Below are 22,275 nucleotides of genomic sequence, written 5' to 3'. Positions count from 1 at the left end.
AGGTTGCTTTAAACGTGGGCACACTTCAGACCGTTTCACTCTTTAAATCGTTCAAAGCACCAGATTTCAAGGCCCAAGAGGTCACAGAATCATGCCCAGCAAAGTAGCTCTGGGCCTGGGCACACTTCATGCAGTTTGACCCTTTAAATAATACTACAACCAGACTTCCAGGCACAAGAGGTCACACAGTCATGCCCAGCAAAGTAGCTCTGGGCCTGGGCACACTTCATGCAGTTTGACCCTTTAAATAATACTACAACCAGACTTCCAGGCACAAGAGGTCACACAGTCATGCACAGCAAAGTAGTGCTGGGCCAGGGCACACTTCATGTACTTTGTGCCTTTAAATAATACTACAACCAGACTTCCAAGCCGAAGAGGTCACAGAGTCATGCCCAGCAAAGTCGCTATGGGCCTGGGCAGACCATGCAATTTGACCCTTTAACCAAAACTAGAAACAGAACTCAAAGCCCAGGAGGTCACAGAATCATGCCCATCAAAGTAGCTCTGGGCCTGTGTACACTTCAGGCCATTTCACCTTTTATATAATGGAAACACCAGACCTCCAGGCCCAAGAGGTCACACAGTCATGCCCAGAAAAGTAACTCTGGGCCTATACACACTTCACGCAGTTTGACCGTTTAAATAAAACTAGAAACAGACTTCCTGGCCCAAGAGGTCACACAGTCATGCCCAGCAAGGTTGCTTTAAACGTGGGCACACTTCAGACCGTTTCACTCTTTAAATCATTCAAAGCACCACATTTCAAGGCCCAAGAGGTCACAGAATCATGCCCATCAAAGTAGCTCTGGGCCTGGGCACACTTTACGGAGTTTGACCCTTTAAATAATACTACAACCAGACACATACAGGTGCGCACATATACACAGATACACATTCTGTTTAATTTCTTCACATCTGCAGACTAGAGTAAGCTGAGGGTATAGTGTTAAACCAGGTACTACATAAACAGTATATAGTATATATACAGAGGATATAGTGTTAAACCAGGTACTACATACAGAGTATATAGTATACATACAGAGTATATAGTTTGACCAAAAGATCGTGCTGATCTTTGATCTCCTGGTTCTTCATCTCCAGCGCCACTTTCAGACTCATAATGTCCTCCTCTATGGGCTGGTATAACCCACACACACGAATCATCACTACAGCCAGTACAATGGAAAGGTGGGAATGTGTACTGAATGTGTACTGACGTTATAAGTGAAAGGTGGAGGTACTGGTGGATGTGTACTGACACTATAAGGGATCTCTACCTGCAGTGACAGTCTGAGCTTCTCAAGTTCTTCCTCCAGAGATTTCTTCTCCTGTTCACAGGCCATTTTCATATCTGCCAGAGCAAGTATCATTACTGCTGGATATAACATAGATTGTATATACTACATAATTACTACTGAATATATAAAATATAATATATATAGTACTATACATATATTAGTATCACTTTTATTGGAGCCTAAAGGCTAGCATTCATTATTAGTTATGTTAGTATTATTGCATTTCCATAGTACTTACTCTTGATGGACCTGTTATGCTCCTCCTCCTCCTGCTGTTTCTGCAGGAGCTCTGTCTCCTCCTGCTGCTTGTGTTTCAGCATCTCCTGAAGAACCTGCAGCTCCTTCTGCTTCTGCAACCTCAACTCCTTCAGCTGCTCCAACAAATTGTTCTCCAACTCCTCCTTCTCACACCGCAAACACTCCAATCGGGCCACAGGCCCCACTAGTGACACAGAACCACACACACACACACACAGAGAGAGAGATAAACATGTATAAATGTATAAGAATTTGTGGATAAAATTATTATGAGATTATTTATAATCAAACGACTACACTACACAACCACATCTTCCTTTTATTTACATATTATACAGATATTTAGAGATATTTACATTTTATTTACCCGCGTGCGTCTCTCTTCTCCAAGGTAGCGGAGAGATATGAAAGGATAAAAGGGGAAAAGAATAAAATGCACGTCGGTTTTAAATTCGCAGGCTACCTGCGCTGAAGGCGTGGAAAACGAGCACGTGACGGAAAGGCTTCCGTACCCGATGGGTCCAAATCACATGCCCAGCAAAGTAGCCTTAAACCTGGACACACAATGGAGACCATTTGACCCTTTAAAATCATACTACAAGCAGACTTCCAGGCCCAAGAGGTCACAAAGTCATGCCCAGCAAAGTAGCTCTGGGCCTGGGCACACTTCACGCAGTTTGACCGTTTAAATAAAACTAGAAACAGACTTCCTGGCCCAAGAGGTCACACAGTCATGCCTGGGTCTGGGCACACTTCACGCAGTTTGACCCTTTAAATAATACTACAACCAGACACATACAGGTGCGCACATATACACAGATACACATTCTGTTTAATTTCTTCACATCTGCAGACTAGAGAAAGCTGAGGGTATAGTGTTAAACCAGGTACTACATAAACAGTATATAGTATATATACAGAGGATATAGTGTTAAACCAGGTACTACATACAGAGTATATAGTATACATACAGAGTATATAGTTTGACCAAAAGATCGTGCTGATCTTTGATCTCCTGGTTCTTCATCTCCAGCGCCACTTTCAGACTCATAATGTCCTCCTCTATGGGCTGGTATAACCCACACACACGAATCATCACTAAAGCCAGTACAATGGAAAGGTGGGAATGTGTACTGAATGTGTATTGACGTTATAAGTGAAAGGTGGAGGTACTGGTGGATGTGTACTGACACTATAAGGGATCTCTACCTGCAGTGACAGTCTGAGCTTCTCAAGTTCTTCCTCCAGAGATTTCTTCTCCTGTTCACAGGCCATTTTCATATCTGCCAGAGCAAGTATCATTACTGCTGGATATAACACAGATTGTATATACTACATAATTACTACTGAATATATAAAATATAATATATATAGTACTATACATATATTAGTATCACTTTTATTGGAGCCTAAAGGCTAACATTCATTATTAGTTATGTTAGTATTATTGCATTTCCATAGTACTTACTCTTGATGGACCTGTTATGCTCCTCCTCCTCCTGCTGTTTCTGCAGGAGCTCTGTCTCCTCATGCTGCTTGTGTTTCAGCATCTCCTGAAGAACCTGCAGCTCCTTCTGCAACCTCAACTCCTTCAGCTGCTCCAACAAACTGTTCTCAAACTCCTTCTCACACCGCAAACACTCCAATCGGGCCACAGGCCCCACTAGTGACACAGAACCACACACACACACACACAGACACACACACAGACACACACACAGACACACACACAAAGAGAGAGATAAACATGTATAAATGTATAAGAATTTGTGGATAAAATTATTATGAGATTATTTATAATGAAACGACTACACTACACAACCACTTCTTCCTTTTATTTACATATTATACAGATATTTAGAGATATTTACATTTTATTTACCCGCGTGCGTCTCTCTTCTCCAAGGTAGCGGAGAGATATGAAGGGATAAAAGGGGAAAAGAATAAAATGCACGTCGGTTTTAAATTCGCAGGCTACCTGCGCTGAAGGCGTGGAAAACGAGCACGTGACGGAAAGGCTTCCGTACACGATGGGTCCAAATCACATGCCCAGAAAAGTAGCCTTAAACCTGGACACACAATGGAGACCATTTGACCCTTTAAAATCATACTACAACCAGACTTCCAGGCCCAAGAGGTCACACAGTCATGCCCAGCAAAGTAGCTCTGGGCCTGGGCACACTTCACGCAGTTTGACCGTTTAAATAAAACTAGAAACAGACTTCCTGGCCCAAGAGGTCACACAGTCATGCCCAGCAAGGTTGCTTTAAACGTGGGCACACTTCAGACCGTTTCACTCTTTAAATCATTCAAAGCACCACATTTCAAGGCCCAAGAGGTCACAGAATCATGCCCATCAAAGTAGCTCTGGGCCTGGGCACACTTCACGCAGTTTGACCCTTTAAATAATACTACAACCAGACACATACAGGTGCGCACATATACACAGATACACATTCTGTTTAATTTCTTCACATCTGCAGACTAGAGTAAGCTGAGGGTATAGTGTTAAACCAGGTACTACATAAACAGTATATAGTATATATACAGAGGATATAGTGTTAAACCAGGTACTACATACAGAGTATATAGTATACATACAGAGTATATAGTTTGACCAAAAGATCGTGCTGATCTTTGATCTCCTGGTTCTTCATCTCCAGCGCCACTTTCAGACTCATAATGTCCTCCTCTATGGGCTGGTATAACCCACACACACGAATCATCACTACAGCCAGTACAATGGAAAGGTGGGAATGTGTACTGAATGTGTACTGACGTTATAAGTGAAAGGTGGAGGTACTGGTGGATGTGTACTGACACTATAAGGGATCTCTACCTGCAGTGACAGTCTGAGCTTCTCAAGTTCTTCCTCCAGAGATTTCTTCTCCTGTTCACAGGCCATTTTCATATCTGCCAGAGCAAGTATCATTACTGCTGGATATAACATAGATTGTATATACTACATAATTACTACTGAATATATAAAATATAATATATATAGTACTATACATATATTAGTATCACTTTTATTGGAGCCTAAAGGCTAGCATTCATTATTAGTTATGTTAGTATTATTGCATTTCCATAGTACTTACTCTTGATGGACCTGTTATGCTCCTCCTCCTCCTGCTGTTTCTGCAGGAGCTCTGTCTCCTCCTGCTGCTTGTGTTTCAGCATCTCCTGAAGAACCTGCAGCTCCTTCTGCTTCTGCAACCTCAACTCCTTCAGCTGCTCCAACAAACTGTTCTCCAACTCCTCCTTCTCACACCGCAAACACTCCAATCGGGCCACAGGCCCCACTAGTGACACAGAACCACACACACACACACAGACACAGACACACACACACACACACACACACACATACACACACACACAGAGAGAGATAAACATGTATAAATGTATAAGAATTTGTGGATAAAATTATTATGAGATTATTTATAATCAAACGACTACACTACACAACCACATCTTCCTTTTATTTACATATTATACAGATATTTAGAGATATTTACATTTTATTTACCCGCGTGCGTCTCTCTTCTCCAAGGTAGCGTAGAGATATGAAAGGATAAAAGGGGAAAAGAATAAAATGCACGTCGGTTTTAAATTCGCAGGCTACCTGCGCTGAAGGCGTGGAAAACGAGCACGTGACGGAAAGGCTTCCGTACCCGATGGGTCCAAATCACATGCCCAGCAAAGTAGACTTAAACCTGGATACACAATGGAGACCATTTGACCCTTTAAAATCATACTACAAGCAGACTTCCAGGCCCAAGAGGTCACACAGCCATGCCCAGCAAAGTAGCTCTGGGCCTGGGCACACTTTACGCAGTTTGACCGTTTAAATAAAACTAGAAACAGACTTCCTGGCCCAAGAGGTCACACAGTCATGCCCAGCAAGGTTGCTTTAAACGTGGGCACACTTCAGACCGTTTCACTCTTTAAATCATTCAAAGCACCACATTTCAAGGCCCAAGAGGTCACAGAATCATGCCCATCAAAGTAGCTCTGGGCCTGGGCACACTTCACGCAGTTTGACCCTTTAAATAATACTACAACCAGACACATACAGGTGCGCACATATACACAGATACACATTCTGTTTAATTTCTTCACATCTGCAGACTAGAGTAAGCTGAGGGTATAGTGTTAAACCAGGTACTACATAAACAGTATATAGTATATATACAGAGGATATAGTGTTAAACCAGGTACTACATACAGAGTATATAGTATACATACAGAGTATATAGTTTGACCAAAAGATCGTGCTGATCTTTGATCTCCTGGTTCTTCATCTCCAGCGCCACTTTCAGACTCATAATGTCCTCCTCTATGGGCTGGTATAACCCACGCACACGAATCATCACTACAGCCAGTACAATGGAAAGGTGGGAATGTGTACTGAATGTGTACTGACGTTATAAGTGAAAGGTGGAGGTACTGGTGGATGTGTACTGACACTATAAGGGATCTCTACCTGCAGTGACAGTCTGAGCTTCTCAAGTTCTTCCTCCAGAGATTTCTTCTCCTGTTCACAGGCCATTTTCATATCTGCCAGAACAAGTATCATTACTGCTGGATATAACACAGATTGTATATACTACATAATTACTACTGAATATATAAAATATAATATAAATAGAGTACTATACATATATTAGTATCACTTTTATTGGAGCCTAAAGGCTAACATTCATTATTATGTTAGTATTATTGCATTTCCATAGTACTTACTCTTGATGGACCTGTTATGCTCCTCCTCCTCCTGCTGTTTCTGCAGGAGCTCTGTCTCCTCCTGCTGCTTGTGTTTCAGCATCTCCTGAAGAACCTGCAGCTCCTTCTGCTTCTGCAACCTCAACTCCTTCAGCTGCTCCAACAAATTGTTCTCCAACTCCTCCTTCTCACACCGCAAACAATCCAATCGGGCCACAGGCCCCACTAGTGACACAGAACCACACACACACACACACACACACACACACACACACACACACACACACACACACACACACACACACACACACAAAGAGAGAGATAAACATGTATAAATGTATAAGAATTTGTGGATAAAATTATTATGAGATTATTTATAATGAAACGACTACACTACACAACCACTTCTTCCTTTTATTTACATATTATACAGATATTTACAGATATTTACATTTTATTTACCCGCGTGCGTCTCTCTTCTCCAAGGTAGCGGAGAGATATGAAAGGATAAAAGGGGAAAAGAATAAAATGCACGTCGGTTTTAAATTCGCAGGCTACCTGCGCTGAAGGCGTGGAAAACGAGCACGTGACGGAAAGGCTTCCGTACCCGATGGGTCCAAATCACATGCCAAGCAAAGTAGCCTTAAACCTGGACACACAATGGAGACCATTTGACCCTTTAAAATCATACTACAACCAGACTTCCAGGCCCAAGAGGTCACACAGTCATGCCCAGCAAAGTAGCTCTGGGCATGGGCACACTTCACGCAGTTTGACCGTTTAAATAAAAGTAGAAACAGACTTCCTGGCCCAAGAGGTCACACAGTCATGCCCAGCAAGGATGCTTTAAACGTGGGCACACTTCAGACCGTTTCACTCTTTAAATCATTCAAAGCACCACATTTCAAGGCCCAAGAGGTCACAGAATCATGCCCATCAAAGTAGCTCTGGGCCTGGGCACACTTCATGCAGTTTGACCCTTTAAATAATACTACAACCAGACACATACAGGTGCGCACATATACACAGATACACATTCTGTTTAATTTATTCACATCTGCAGACTAGAGTAAGCTGAGGGTATAGTGTTAAACCAGGTACTACATAAACAGTATATAGTATATATACAGAGGATATAATGTTAAACCAGGTACTACATACAGAGTATATAGTTTGACCAAAAGATCGTGCTGATCTTTGATCTCCTGGTTCTTCATCTCCAGCGCCACTTTCAGACTCATAATGTCCTCCTCTATGGGCTGGTATAACACACACACGAATCATCACTACAGCCAGTACAATGGAAAGGTGGGAATGTGTACTGAATGTGTACTGACGTTATAAGTGAAAGGTGGAGGTACTGGTGGATGTGTACTGACACTATAAGGGATCTCTACCTGCAGTGACAGTCTGAGCTTCTCAAGTTCTTCCTCCAGAGATTTCTTCTCCTGTTCACAGGCCATTTTCATATCTGCCAGAGCAAGTATCATTACTGCTGGATATAACACAGATTGTATATACTACATAATTACTACTGAATATATAAAATATAATATATATAGTACTATACATATATTAGTATCACTTTTATTGGAGCCTAAAGGCTAACATTCATTATTAGTTATCTTAGTATTATTGCATTTCCATAGTACTTACCCTTGAGGGACCTGTTATGCTCCTCCTCCTCCTGCTGTTTCTGCAGAAGCTCTGTCTCCTCCTGCTGCTTGTGTTTCAGCATCTCCTGAAGAACCTGCAGCTCCTTCTGCTTCTGCAACCTCAACTCCTTCAGCTGCTCCAACAAACTGTTCTCCAACTCCTCCTTCTCACACCGCAAACACTCCAATCGGGCCACAGGCCCCACTAGTGACACAGAACCACACACACACACACACAGACACACACACACACACACACACAAAGAGAGAGATAAACATGTATAAATGTATAAGAATTTGTGGATAAAATTATTATGAGATTATTTATAATGAAACGACTACACTACACAACCACTTCTTCCTTTTATTTACATATTATACAGATATTTAGAGATATTTACATTTTATTTACCCGCGTGCGTCTCTCTTCTCCAAGGTAGCGGAGAGATATGAAAGGATAAAAGGGGAAAAGAATAAAATGCACGTCGGTTTTAAATTCGCAGGCTACCTGCGCTGAAGGCGTGGAAAACGAGCACGTGACGGAAAGGCTTCCGTACCCGATGGGTCCAAATCACATGCCCAGCAAAGTAGCCTTAAACCTGGACACACAATGGAGACCATTTGACCCTTTAAATAATACTACAACCAGACACATACAGGTGCGCACATATACACAGATACACATTCTGTTTAAATTTCTTCACATCTGCAGACTAGAGTAAGCTGAGGGTATAGTGTTAAACCAGGAACTACATAAACAGTATATAGTATATATACAGAGGATATAGTGTTAAACCAGGTACTACATACAGAGTATATAGTATACATACAGAGTATATAGTTTGACCAAAAGATCGTGCTGATCTTTGATCTCCTGGTTCTTCATCTCCAGCGCCACTTTCAGACTCATAAAGTCCTCCTCTATGGGCTGGTATAACACACACACGAATCATATCTACAGCCAGTACAATGGAAAGGTGGGAATGTGTACTGAATGTGTACTGACGTTATAAGTGAAAGGTGGAGGTACTGGTGGATGTGTACTGACACTATAAGGGATCTCTACCTGCAGTGACAGTCTGAGCTTCTCAAGTTCTTCCTCCAGAGATTTCTTCTCCTGTTCACAGGCCATTTTCATATCTGCCAGAGCAAGTATCATTACTGCAGGATATAACACAGATTGTATATACTACATAATTACTACTGAATATATAAAATATAATATATATAGTACTATACATATATTAGTATCACTTTTATTGGAGCCTAAAGGCTAACATTCATTATTAGTTATGTTAGTATTATTGCATTTCCATAGTACTTACTCTTGATGGACCTGTTATGCTCCTCCTCCTCCTGCTGTTTCTGCAGGAGCTCTGTCTCCTCCTGCTGCTTGTGTTTCAGCATCACCTGAAGAACCTGCAGCTCCTTCTGCTTCTGCAACCTCAACTCCTTCAGCTGCTCCAACAAATTGTTCTCCAACTCCTCCTTCTCACACCGCAAACACTCCAATCGGGCCACAGGCCCCACTAGTGACACAGAACCACACACACACACACAGACACAGACACACACACACACACACACACACACATACACACACACACAGAGAGAGATAAACATGTATAAATGTATAAGAATTTGTGGATAAAATTATTATGAGATTATTTATAATCAAACGACTACACTACACAACCACATCTTCCTTTTATTTACATATTATACAGATATTTAGAGATATTTACATTTTATTTACCCGCGTGCGTCTCTCTTCTCCAAGGTAGCGTAGAGATATGAAAGGATAAAAGGGGAAAAGAATAAAATGCACGTCGGTTTTAAATTCGCAGGCTACCTGCGCTGAAGGCGTGGAAAACGAGCACGTGACGGAAAGGCTTCCGTACCCGATGGGTCCAAATCACATGCCCAGCAAAGTAGACTTAAACCTGGATACACAATGGAGACCATTTGACCCTTTAAAATCATACTACAAGCAGACTTCCAGGCCCAAGAGGTCACACAGCCATGCCCAGCAAAGTAGCTCTGGGCCTGGGCACACTTTACGCAGTTTGACCGTTTAAATAAAACTAGAAACAGACTTCCTGGCCCAAGAGGTCACACAGTCATGCCCAGCAAGGTTGCTTTAAACGTGGGCACACTTCAGACCGTTTCACTCTTTAAATCATTCAAAGCACCACATTTCAAGGCCCAAGAGGTCACAGAATCATGCCCATCAAAGTAGCTCTGGGCCTGGGCACACTTCACGCAGTTTGACCCTTTAAATAATACTACAACCAGACACATACAGGTGCGCACATATACACAGATACACATTCTGTTTAATTTCTTCACATCTGCAGACTAGAGTAAGCTGAGGGTATAGTGTTAAACCAGGTACTACATAAACAGTATATAGTATATATACAGAGGATATAGTGTTAAACCAGGTACTACATACAGAGTATATAGTATACATACAGAGTATATAGTTTGACCAAAAGATCGTGCTGATCTTTGATCTCCTGGTTCTTCATCTCCAGCGCCACTTTCAGACTCATAATGTCCTCCTCTATGGGCTGGTATAACCCACGCACACGAATCATCACTACAGCCAGTACAATGGAAAGGTGGGAATGTGTACTGAATGTGTACTGACGTTATAAGTGAAAGGTGGAGGTACTGGTGGATGTGTACTGACACTATAAGGGATCTCTACCTGCAGTGACAGTCTGAGCTTCTCAAGTTCTTCCTCCAGAGATTTCTTCTCCTGTTCACAGGCCATTTTCATATCTGCCAGAACAAGTATCATTACTGCTGGATATAACACAGATTGTATATACTACATAATTACTACTGAATATATAAAATATAATATAAATAGAGTACTATACATATATTAGTATCACTTTTATTGGAGCCTAAAGGCTAACATTCATTATTATGTTAGTATTATTGCATTTCCATAGTACTTACTCTTGATGGACCTGTTATGCTCCTCCTCCTCCTGCTGTTTCTGCAGGAGCTCTGTCTCCTCCTGCTGCTTGTGTTTCAGCATCTCCTGAAGAACCTGCAGCTCCTTCTGCTTCTGCAACCTCAACTCCTTCAGCTGCTCCAACAAATTGTTCTCCAACTCCTCCTTCTCACACCGCAAACAATCCAATCGGGCCACAGGCCCCACTAGTGACACAGAACCACACACACACACACACACACACACACACACACACACACACACACACACACACACACACACACACACACACAAAGAGAGAGATAAACATGTATAAATGTATAAGAATTTGTGGATAAAATTATTATGAGATTATTTATAATGAAACGACTACACTACACAACCACTTCTTCCTTTTATTTACATATTATACAGATATTTACAGATATTTACATTTTATTTACCCGCGTGCGTCTCTCTTCTCCAAGGTAGCGGAGAGATATGAAAGGATAAAAGGGGAAAAGAATAAAATGCACGTCGGTTTTAAATTCGCAGGCTACCTGCGCTGAAGGCGTGGAAAACGAGCACGTGACGGAAAGGCTTCCGTACCCGATGGGTCCAAATCACATGCCAAGCAAAGTAGCCTTAAACCTGGACACACAATGGAGACCATTTGACCCTTTAAAATCATACTACAACCAGACTTCCAGGCCCAAGAGGTCACACAGTCATGCCCAGCAAAGTAGCTCTGGGCATGGGCACACTTCACGCAGTTTGACCGTTTAAATAAAAGTAGAAACAGACTTCCTGGCCCAAGAGGTCACACAGTCATGCCCAGCAAGGATGCTTTAAACGTGGGCACACTTCAGACCGTTTCACTCTTTAAATCATTCAAAGCACCACATTTCAAGGCCCAAGAGGTCACAGAATCATGCCCATCAAAGTAGCTCTGGGCCTGGGCACACTTCATGCAGTTTGACCCTTTAAATAATACTACAACCAGACACATACAGGTGCGCACATATACACAGATACACATTCTGTTTAATTTATTCACATCTGCAGACTAGAGTAAGCTGAGGGTATAGTGTTAAACCAGGTACTACATAAACAGTATATAGTATATATACAGAGGATATAATGTTAAACCAGGTACTACATACAGAGTATATAGTTTGACCAAAAGATCGTGCTGATCTTTGATCTCCTGGTTCTTCATCTCCAGCGCCACTTTCAGACTCATAATGTCCTCCTCTATGGGCTGGTATAACACACACACGAATCATCACTACAGCCAGTACAATGGAAAGGTGGGAATGTGTACTGAATGTGTACTGACGTTATAAGTGAAAGGTGGAGGTACTGGTGGATGTGTACTGACACTATAAGGGATCTCTACCTGCAGTGACAGTCTGAGCTTCTCAAGTTCTTCCTCCAGAGATTTCTTCTCCTGTTCACAGGCCATTTTCATATCTGCCAGAGCAAGTATCATTACTGCTGGATATAACACAGATTGTATATACTACATAATTACTACTGAATATATAAAATATAATATATATAGTACTATACATATATTAGTATCACTTTTATTGGAGCCTAAAGGCTAACATTCATTATTAGTTATCTTAGTATTATTGCATTTCCATAGTACTTACCCTTGAGGGACCTGTTATGCTCCTCCTCCTCCTGCTGTTTCTGCAGAAGCTCTGTCTCCTCCTGCTGCTTGTGTTTCAGCATCTCCTGAAGAACCTGCAGCTCCTTCTGCTTCTGCAACCTCAACTCCTTCAGCTGCTCCAACAAACTGTTCTCCAACTCCTCCTTCTCACACCGCAAACACTCCAATCGGGCCACAGGCCCCACTAGTGACACAGAACCACACACACACACACACAGACACACACACACACACACACACAAAGAGAGAGATAAACATGTATAAATGTATAAGAATTTGTGGATAAAATTATTATGAGATTATTTATAATGAAACGACTACACTACACAACCACTTCTTCCTTTTATTTACATATTATACAGATATTTAGAGATATTTACATTTTATTTACCCGCGTGCGTCTCTCTTCTCCAAGGTAGCGGAGAGATATGAAAGGATAAAAGGGGAAAAGAATAAAATGCACGTCGGTTTTAAATTCGCAGGCTACCTGCGCTGAAGGCGTGGAAAACGAGCACGTGACGGAAAGGCTTCCGTACCCGATGGGTCCAAATCACATGCCCAGCAAAGTAGCCTTAAACCTGGACACACAATGGAGACCATTTGACCCTTTAAATAATACTACAACCAGACACATACAGGTGCGCACATATACACAGATACACATTCTGTTTAAATTTCTTCACATCTGCAGACTAGAGTAAGCTGAGGGTATAGTGTTAAACCAGGAACTACATAAACAGTATATAGTATATATACAGAGGATATAGTGTTAAACCAGGTACTACATACAGAGTATATAGTATACATACAGAGTATATAGTTTGACCAAAAGATCGTGCTGATCTTTGATCTCCTGGTTCTTCATCTCCAGCGCCACTTTCAGACTCATAAAGTCCTCCTCTATGGGCTGGTATAACACACACACGAATCATATCTACAGCCAGTACAATGGAAAGGTGGGAATGTGTACTGAATGTGTACTGACGTTATAAGTGAAAGGTGGAGGTACTGGTGGATGTGTACTGACACTATAAGGGATCTCTACCTGCAGTGACAGTCTGAGCTTCTCAAGTTCTTCCTCCAGAGATTTCTTCTCCTGTTCACAGGCCATTTTCATATCTGCCAGAGCAAGTATCATTACTGCAGGATATAACACAGATTGTATATACTACATAATTACTACTGAATATATAAAATATAATATATATAGTACTATACATATATTAGTATCACTTTTATTGGAGCCTAAAGGCTAACATTCATTATTAGTTATGTTAGTATTATTGCATTTCCATAGTACTTACTCTTGATGGACCTGTTATGCTCCTCCTCCTCCTGCTGTTTCTGCAGGAGCTCTGTCTCCTCCTGCTGCTTGTGTTTCAGCATCACCTGAAGAACCTGCAGCTCCTTCTGCTTCTGCAACCTCAACTCCTTCAGCTGCTCCAACAAATTGTTCTCCAACTCCTCCTTCTCACACCGCAAACACTCCAATCGGGCCACAGGCCCCACTAGTGACACAGAACCACACACACACACACAGAGAGAGAGATAAACATGTATAAATGTATAAGAATTTGTGGATAAAATTATTATGAGATTATTTATAATCAAACGACTACACTACACAACCACATCTTCCTTTTATTTACATATTATACAGATATTTAGAGATATTTACATTTTATTTACCTGCGTCCGTCTCTCTTCTCCAAGGTAGCGGAGAGATATGAAAGGATAAAAGGGGAAAAGAATAAAATGCACGTCGGTTTTAAATTCGCAGGCTACCTGCGCTGAAGGCGTGGAAAACGAGCACGTGACGGAAAGGCTTCCGTACCCGATGGGTCCAAATCACATGCCCAGCAAAGTAGCCTTAAACCTGGACACACAATGGAGACCATTTGACCCTTTAAAATCATACTACAACCAGACTTCCAGGCCCAAGAGGTCACACAGTCATGCCCAGCAAAGTAGCTCTGGGCATGGGCACACTTCACGCAGTTTGACCGTTTAAATAAAAGTAGAAACAGACTTCCTGGCCCAAGAGGTCACACAGTCATGCCCAGCAAGGATGCTTTAAACGTGGGCACACTTCAGACCGTTTCACTCTTTAAATCATTCAAAGCACCACATTTCAAGGCCCAAGAGGTCACAGAATCATGCCCATCAAAGTAGCTCTGGGCCTGGGCACACTTCATGCAGTTTGACCCTTTAAATAATACTACAACCAGACACATACAGGTGCGCACATATACACAGATACACATTCTGTTTAATTTATTCACATCTGCAGACTAGAGTAAGCTGAGGGTATAGTGTTAAACCAGGTACTACATAAACAGTATATAGTATATATAAAGAGGATATAATGTTAAACCAGGTACTACATACAGAGTATATAGTTTGACCAAAAGATCGTGCTGATCTTTGATCTCCTGGTTCTTCATCTCCAGCGCCACTTTCAGACTCATAATGTCCTCCTCTATGGGCTGGTATAACCCACACATACGAATCATCACTACAGCCAGTACAATGGAAAGGTGGGAATGTGTACTGAATGTGTACTGACGTTATAAGTGAAAGGTGGAGGTACTGGTGGATGTGTACTGACACTATAAGGGATCTCTACCTGCAGTGACAGTCTGAGCTTCTCAAGTTCTTCCTCCAGAGATTTCTTCTCCTGTTCACAGGCCATTTTCATATCTGCCAGAGCAAGTATCATTACTGCTGGATATAACATAGATTGTATATACTACATAATTACTACTGAATATATAAAATATAATATATATAGTACTATACATATATTAGTATCACTTTTATTGGAGCCTAAAGGCTAGCATTCATTATTAGTTATGTTAGTATTATTGCATTTCCATAGTACTTACTCTTGATGGACCTGTTATGCTCCTCCTCCTCCTGCTGTTTCTGCAGGAGCTCTGTCTCCTCCTGCTGCTTTTGTTTCAGCATCTCCTGAAGAACCTGCAGCTCCTTCTGCTTCTGCAACCTCAACTCCTTCAGCTGCTCCAACAAACTGTTATCCAACTCCTCCTTCTCACACCGCAAACACTCCAATCGGGCCACAGGCCCCACTAGTGACACAGAACCACACACACACACACACACACACAGAGATAAACATGTATAAATGTGTAAGAATTTGTGGATAAAATTATTATGAGATTATTTATAATCAAACGACTACACTACACAACCACATCTTCCTTTTATTTACATATTATACAGATATTTAGAGATATTTACATTTTATTTACCCGCGTGCGTCTCTCTTCTCCAAGGTAGCGGAGAGATATGAAAGGATAAAAGGGGAAAAGAATAAAATGCACGTCCGTTTTAAATTCGAAGGCTACCTGCGCTGAAGGCGTGGAAAACGAGCACGTGACGGAAAGGCTTCCGTACCCGATGGGTCCAAATCACATGCCCAGCAAAGTAGCCTTAAACCTGGACACACAATGGAGACCATTTGACCCTTTAAAATCATACTACAACCAGACTTCCAGGCCCAAGAGGTCACACAGTCATGCCCAGCAAAGTACCTCTGGGCCTGGGCACACTTCACGCAGTTTGACCTTTTAAATAAAACTAGAAACAGACTTCCTGGCCCAAGAGGTCACACAGTCATGCCCAGCAAGGTTGCTTTAAACGTGGGCACACTTCAGACCGTTTCACTCTTTAAATCATTCAAAGCACCACATTTCAAGGCCCAAGAGGTCACAGAATCATGCCCATCAAAGTAGCTCTGGGCCTGGGCACACTTCACGCAGTTTGACCCTTTAAATAATACTACAACCAGACACATACAGGTGCGCACATATACACAGATACACATTCTGTTTAAATTTCTTCACATCTGAAGACTAGAGTAAGCTGAGGGTATAGTGTTAAACCAGGTACTACATAAACAGTATATAGTATATATACAGAGGATATAGTGTTAAACCAGGTACTACATACAGAGTATATAGTATACATACAGAGTATATAGTTTGACCAAAAGATCGTGCTGATCTTTGATCTCCTGGTTCTTCATCTCCAGCGCCACTTTCAGACTCATAAAGTCCTCCTCTATGGGCTGGTATAACACACACACGAATCATCACTACAGCCAGTACAATGGAAAGGTGGGAATGTGTACTGAATGTGTACTGACGTTATAAGTGAGAGGTGGAGGTACTGGTGGATGTATACTGACACTATAAGGGATCTCTACCTGCAGTGACAGTCTGAGCTTCTCAAGTTCTTCCTCCAGAGATTTCTTCTCCTGTTCACAGGCCATTTTCATATCTGCCAGAGCAAGTATCATTACTGCTGGATATAACACAGATTGTATATACTACATAATTACTACTGAATATATAAAATATAATATATATAGTACTATACATATATTAGTATCACTTTTATTGGAGCCTAAAGGCTAACATTCATTATTAGTTATGTTAGTATTATTACATTTCCATAGTACTTACTCTTGATGGACCTGTTATGCTCCTCCTCCTCCTGCTGTTTCTGCAGGAGCTCTGTCTCCTCCTGCTGCTTGTGTTTCAGCATCTCCTGAAGAACCTGCAGCTCCTTCTGCTTCTGCAACCTCAACTCCTTCAGCTGCTCCAACAAACTGTTCTCCAACTCCTCCTTCTCACACCGCAAACACTCCAATCGGGCCACAGGCCCCACTAGTGACACAGAACCACACACACACACACACACACACACACACACACACACACACACACACACAGAGAGATAAACATGTATAAATGTATAAGAATTTGTGGATAAAATTATTATGAGATTATTTATAATCAAACGACTACACTACACAACCACTTCTTCCTTTTATTTACATATTATACAGATATTTACAGATATTTACATTTTATTTACCCGCATGCGTCTCTCTTCTCCAAGGTAGCGGAGAGATATGAAAGGATAAAAGGGGAAAAGAATAAAATGCACGTCGGTTTTAAATTCGCAGGCTACCTTCGCTGAAGGCGTGGAAAACGAGCACGTGACGGAAAGGCTTCCCTACCCGATGGGTCCAAATCACATGCCCAGCAAAGTAGCCTTAAACCTGGACACACAATGGAGACCATTTGACCCTTTAAAATCATACTACAAGCAGACTTCCAGGCCCAAGAGGTCACACAGTCATGCCCAGCAAAGTACCTCTGGGCCTGGGCACACTTCACGCAGTTTGACCGTTTAAATAAAACTAGAAACAGACTTCCTGGCCCAAGAGGTCACACAGTCATGCCCAGCAAGGTTGCTTTAAACGTGGGCACACTTTAGACCGTTTCACTCTTTAAATCATTCAAAGCACCACATTTCAAGGCCCAAGAGGTCACAGAATCATGCCCATCAAAGTAGCTCTGGGCCTGGGCACACTTCACGCAGTTTGACCCTTTAAATAATACTACAACCAGACACATACAGGTGCGCACATATACACAGATACACATTCTGTTTAAATTTCTTCACATCTGCAGACTAGAGTAAGCTGAGGGTATAGTGTTAAACCAGGTACTACATAAACAGTATATAGTATATATACAGAGGATATAGTGTTAAACCAGGTACTACATACAGAGTATATAGTATACATACAGAGTATATAGTTTGACCAAAAGATCGTGCTGATCTTTGATCTCCTGGTTCTTCATCTCCAGCGCCACTTTCAGACTCATAATGTCCACCTCTATGGGCTGGTATAACACACACACGAATCATCACTACAGCCAGTACAATGGAAAGGTGGGAATGTGTACTGAATGTGTACTGACGTTATAAGTGAAAGGTGGAGCTACTGGTGGATGTGTACTGACACTATAAGGGATCTCTACCTGCAGTGACAGTCTGAGCTTCTCAAGTTCTTCCTCCAGAGATTTCTTCTCCTGTTCACAGGCCATTTTCATATCTGCCAGAGCAAGTATCATTACTGCTGGATATAACACAGATTGTATATACTACATAATTACTACTGAATATATAAAATATAATATATATAGTACTATACATATATTAGTATCACTTTTATTGGAGCCTAAAGGCTAACATTCATTATTAGTTATGTTAGTATTATTGCATTTCCATAGTACTTACCCTTGAGGGACCTGGTATGCTCCTCCTCCTCCTGCTGTTTCTGCAGGAGCTCTGTCTCCTCCTGCTGCTTGTGTTTCAGCATCTCCTGAAGAACCTGCAGCTCCTTCTGCTTCTGCAACCTCAACTCCTTCAGCTGCTCCAACAAACTGTTCTCCAACTCCTCCTTCTCACACCGCAAACACTCCAATCGGGCCACAGGCCCCACTAGTGACACAGAACCACACACACACACACACAGACACACACACACACACACACACACACACACACACACACACACAAAGAGAGAGATAAACATGTATAAATGTATAAGAATTTGTGGATAAAATTATTATGAGATTATTTATAATGAAACGACTACACTACACAACCACTTCTTCCTTTTATTTACATATTATACAGATATTTACAGATATTTACATTTTATTTACCCGCGTGCGTCTCTCTTCTCCAAGGTAGCGGAGAGATATGAAAGGATAAAAGGGGAAAAGAATAAAATGCACGTCGGTTTTAAATTCGCAGGCTACCTGCGCTGAAGGCGTGGAAAACGAGCACGTGACGGAAAGGCTTCCGTACCCGATGGGTCCAAATCACATGCCCAGCAAAGTAGCCTTAAACCTGGACACACAATGGAGACCATTTGACCCTTTAAATAATACTACAACCAGACACATACAGGTGCGCACATATACACAGATACACATTCTGTTTAAATTTCTTCACATCTGCAGACTAGAGTAAGCTGAGGGTATAGTGTTAAACCAGGAACTACATAAACAGTATATAATATATATACAGAGGATATAGTGTTAAACCAGGTACTACATACAGAGTATATAGTATACATACAGAGTATATAGTTTGACCAAAAGATCGTGCTGATCTTTGATCTCCTGGTTCTTCATCTCCAGCGCCACTTTCAGACTCATAATGTCCTCCTCTATGGGCTGGTATAACACACACACGAATCATATCTACAGCCAGTACAATGGAAAGGTGGGAATGTGTACTGAATGTGTACTGATGTTATAAGTGAAAGGTGGAGGTACTGGTGGATGTGTACTGACACTATAAGGGATCTCTACCTGCAGTGACAGTCTGAGCTTCTCAAGTTCTTCCTCCAGAGATTTCTTCTCCTGTTCACAGGCCATTTTCATATCTGCCAGAGCAAGTATCATTACTGCTGGATATAACACAGATTGTATATACTACATAATTACTACTGAATATATAAAATATAATATATATAGTACTATACATATATTAGTATCACTTTTATTGGAGCCTAAAGGCTAACATTCATTATTAGTTATGTTAGTATTATTGCATTTCCATAGTACTTACTCTTGATGGACCTGTTATGCTCCTCCTCCTCCTGCTGTTTCTGCAGGAGCTCTGTCTCCTCCTGCTGCTTGTGTTTCAGCATCTCCTGAAGAACCTGCAGCTCCTTCTGCTTCTGCAACCTCAACTCCTTCAGCTGCTCCAACAAACTGTTCTCCAACTCCTCCTTCTCACACCGCAAACACTCCAATCGGGCCACAGGCCCCACTAGTGACACAGAACCACACACACACACACACAGACACACACACACACACACACACACACACACACACAAAGAGAGAGATAAACATGTATAAATGTATAAGAATTTGTGGATAAAATTATTATGAGATTATTTATAATGAAACGACTACACTACACAACCACTTCTTCCTTTTATTTACATATTATACAGATATTTACAGATATTTACATTTTATTTACCCGCGTGCGTCTCTCTTCTCCAAGGTAGCGGAGAGATATGAAAGGATAAAAGGGGAAAAGAATAAAATGCACGTCGGTTTTAAATTCGCAGGCTACCTGCGCTGAAGGCGTGGAAAACGAGCACGTGACGGAAAGGCTTCCGTACCCGATGGGTCCAAATCACATGCCCAGCAAAGTAGCCTTAAACCTGGACACACAATGGAGACCATTTGACCCTTTAAATAATACTACAACCAGACACATACAGGTGCGCACATATACACAGATACACATTCTGTTTAAATTTCTTCACATCTGCAGACTAGAGTAAGCTGAGGGTATAGTGTTAAACCAGGAACTACATAAACAGTATATAATATATATACAGAGGATATAGTGTTAAACCAGGTACTACATACAGAGTATATAGTATACATACAGAGTATATAGTTTGACCAAAAGATCGTGCTGATCTTTGATCTCCTGGTTCTTCATCTCCAGCGCCACTTTCAGACTCATAATGTCCTCTTCTATGGGCTGGTATAACCCACACATACGAATCATCACTACAGCCAGTACAATGGAAAGGTGGGAATGTGTACTGAATGTGTACTGACGTTATAAGTGAAAGGTGGAGGTACTGGTGGATGTGTACTGACACTATAAGGGATCTCTACCTGCAGTGACAGTCTGAGCTTCTCAAGTTCTTCCTCTAGAGATTTCTTCTCCTGTTCACAGGCCATTTTCATATCTGCCAGAGCAAGTATCATTACTGCTGGATATAACATAGATTGTATATACTACATAATTACTACTGAATATATAAAATATAATATATATAGTACTATACATATATTAGTATCACTTTTATTGGAGCCTAAAGGCTAGCATTCATTATTAGTTATGTTAGTATTATTGCATTTCCATAGTACTTACTCTTGATGGACCTGTTATGCTCCTCCTCCTCCTGCTGTTTCTGCAGGAGCTCTGTCTCCTCATGCTGCTTGTGTTTCAGCATCTCCTGAAGAACCTGCAGCTCCTTCTGCTTCTGCAACCTCAACTCCTTCAGCTGCTCCAACAAACTGTTCTCCAACTCCTCCTTCTCACACCGCAAACACTCCAATCGGGCCACAGGCCCCACTAGTGACACAGAACCACACACACACACACACACACACAAAGAGAGAGATAAACATGTATAAATGTATAAGAATTTGTGGATAAAATTATTATGAGATTATTTATAATCAAACGACTACACTACACAACCACATCTTCCTTTTATTTACAAATTATACAGATATTTAGAGATATTTACATTTTATTTACCCGCGTGCGTCTCTCTTCTCCAAGGTAGCGGAGAGATATGAAAGGATAAAAGGGGAAAAGAATAAAATGCACGTCGGTTTTAAATTCGCAGGCTACCTGCGCTGAAGGCGTGGAAAACGAGCACGTGACGGAAAGGCTTCCGTACCCGAAGGGTCCAAATCACATGCCCAGCAAAGTAGCCTTAAACCTGGACACACAATGGAGACCATTTGACCCTTTAAATAATACTACAACCAGACACATACAGGTGCGCACATATACACAGATACACATTCTGTTTAAATTTCTTCACATCTGCAGACTAGAGTAAGCTGAGGGTATAGTGTTAAACCAGGTACTACATAAACAGTATATAGTATATATACAGAGGATATAGTGTTAAACCAGGTACTACATACAGAGTATATAGTATATATACAGAGTATATAGTTTGACCAAAAGATCGTGCTGATCTTTGATCTCCTGGTTCTTCATCTCCAGCGCCACTTTCAGACTCATAATGTCCTCCTCTATGGGCTGGTA

Source organism: Electrophorus electricus, chromosome 9 (assembly GCF_041902795.1).
Source record: "Electrophorus electricus isolate QZ-2024a chromosome 9, ASM4190279v1, whole genome shotgun sequence".
In the NCBI taxonomy this organism is placed as follows: domain Eukaryota; kingdom Metazoa; phylum Chordata; class Actinopteri; order Gymnotiformes; family Gymnotidae; genus Electrophorus; species Electrophorus electricus.
This window is presented reverse-complemented; position numbering follows the sequence as displayed.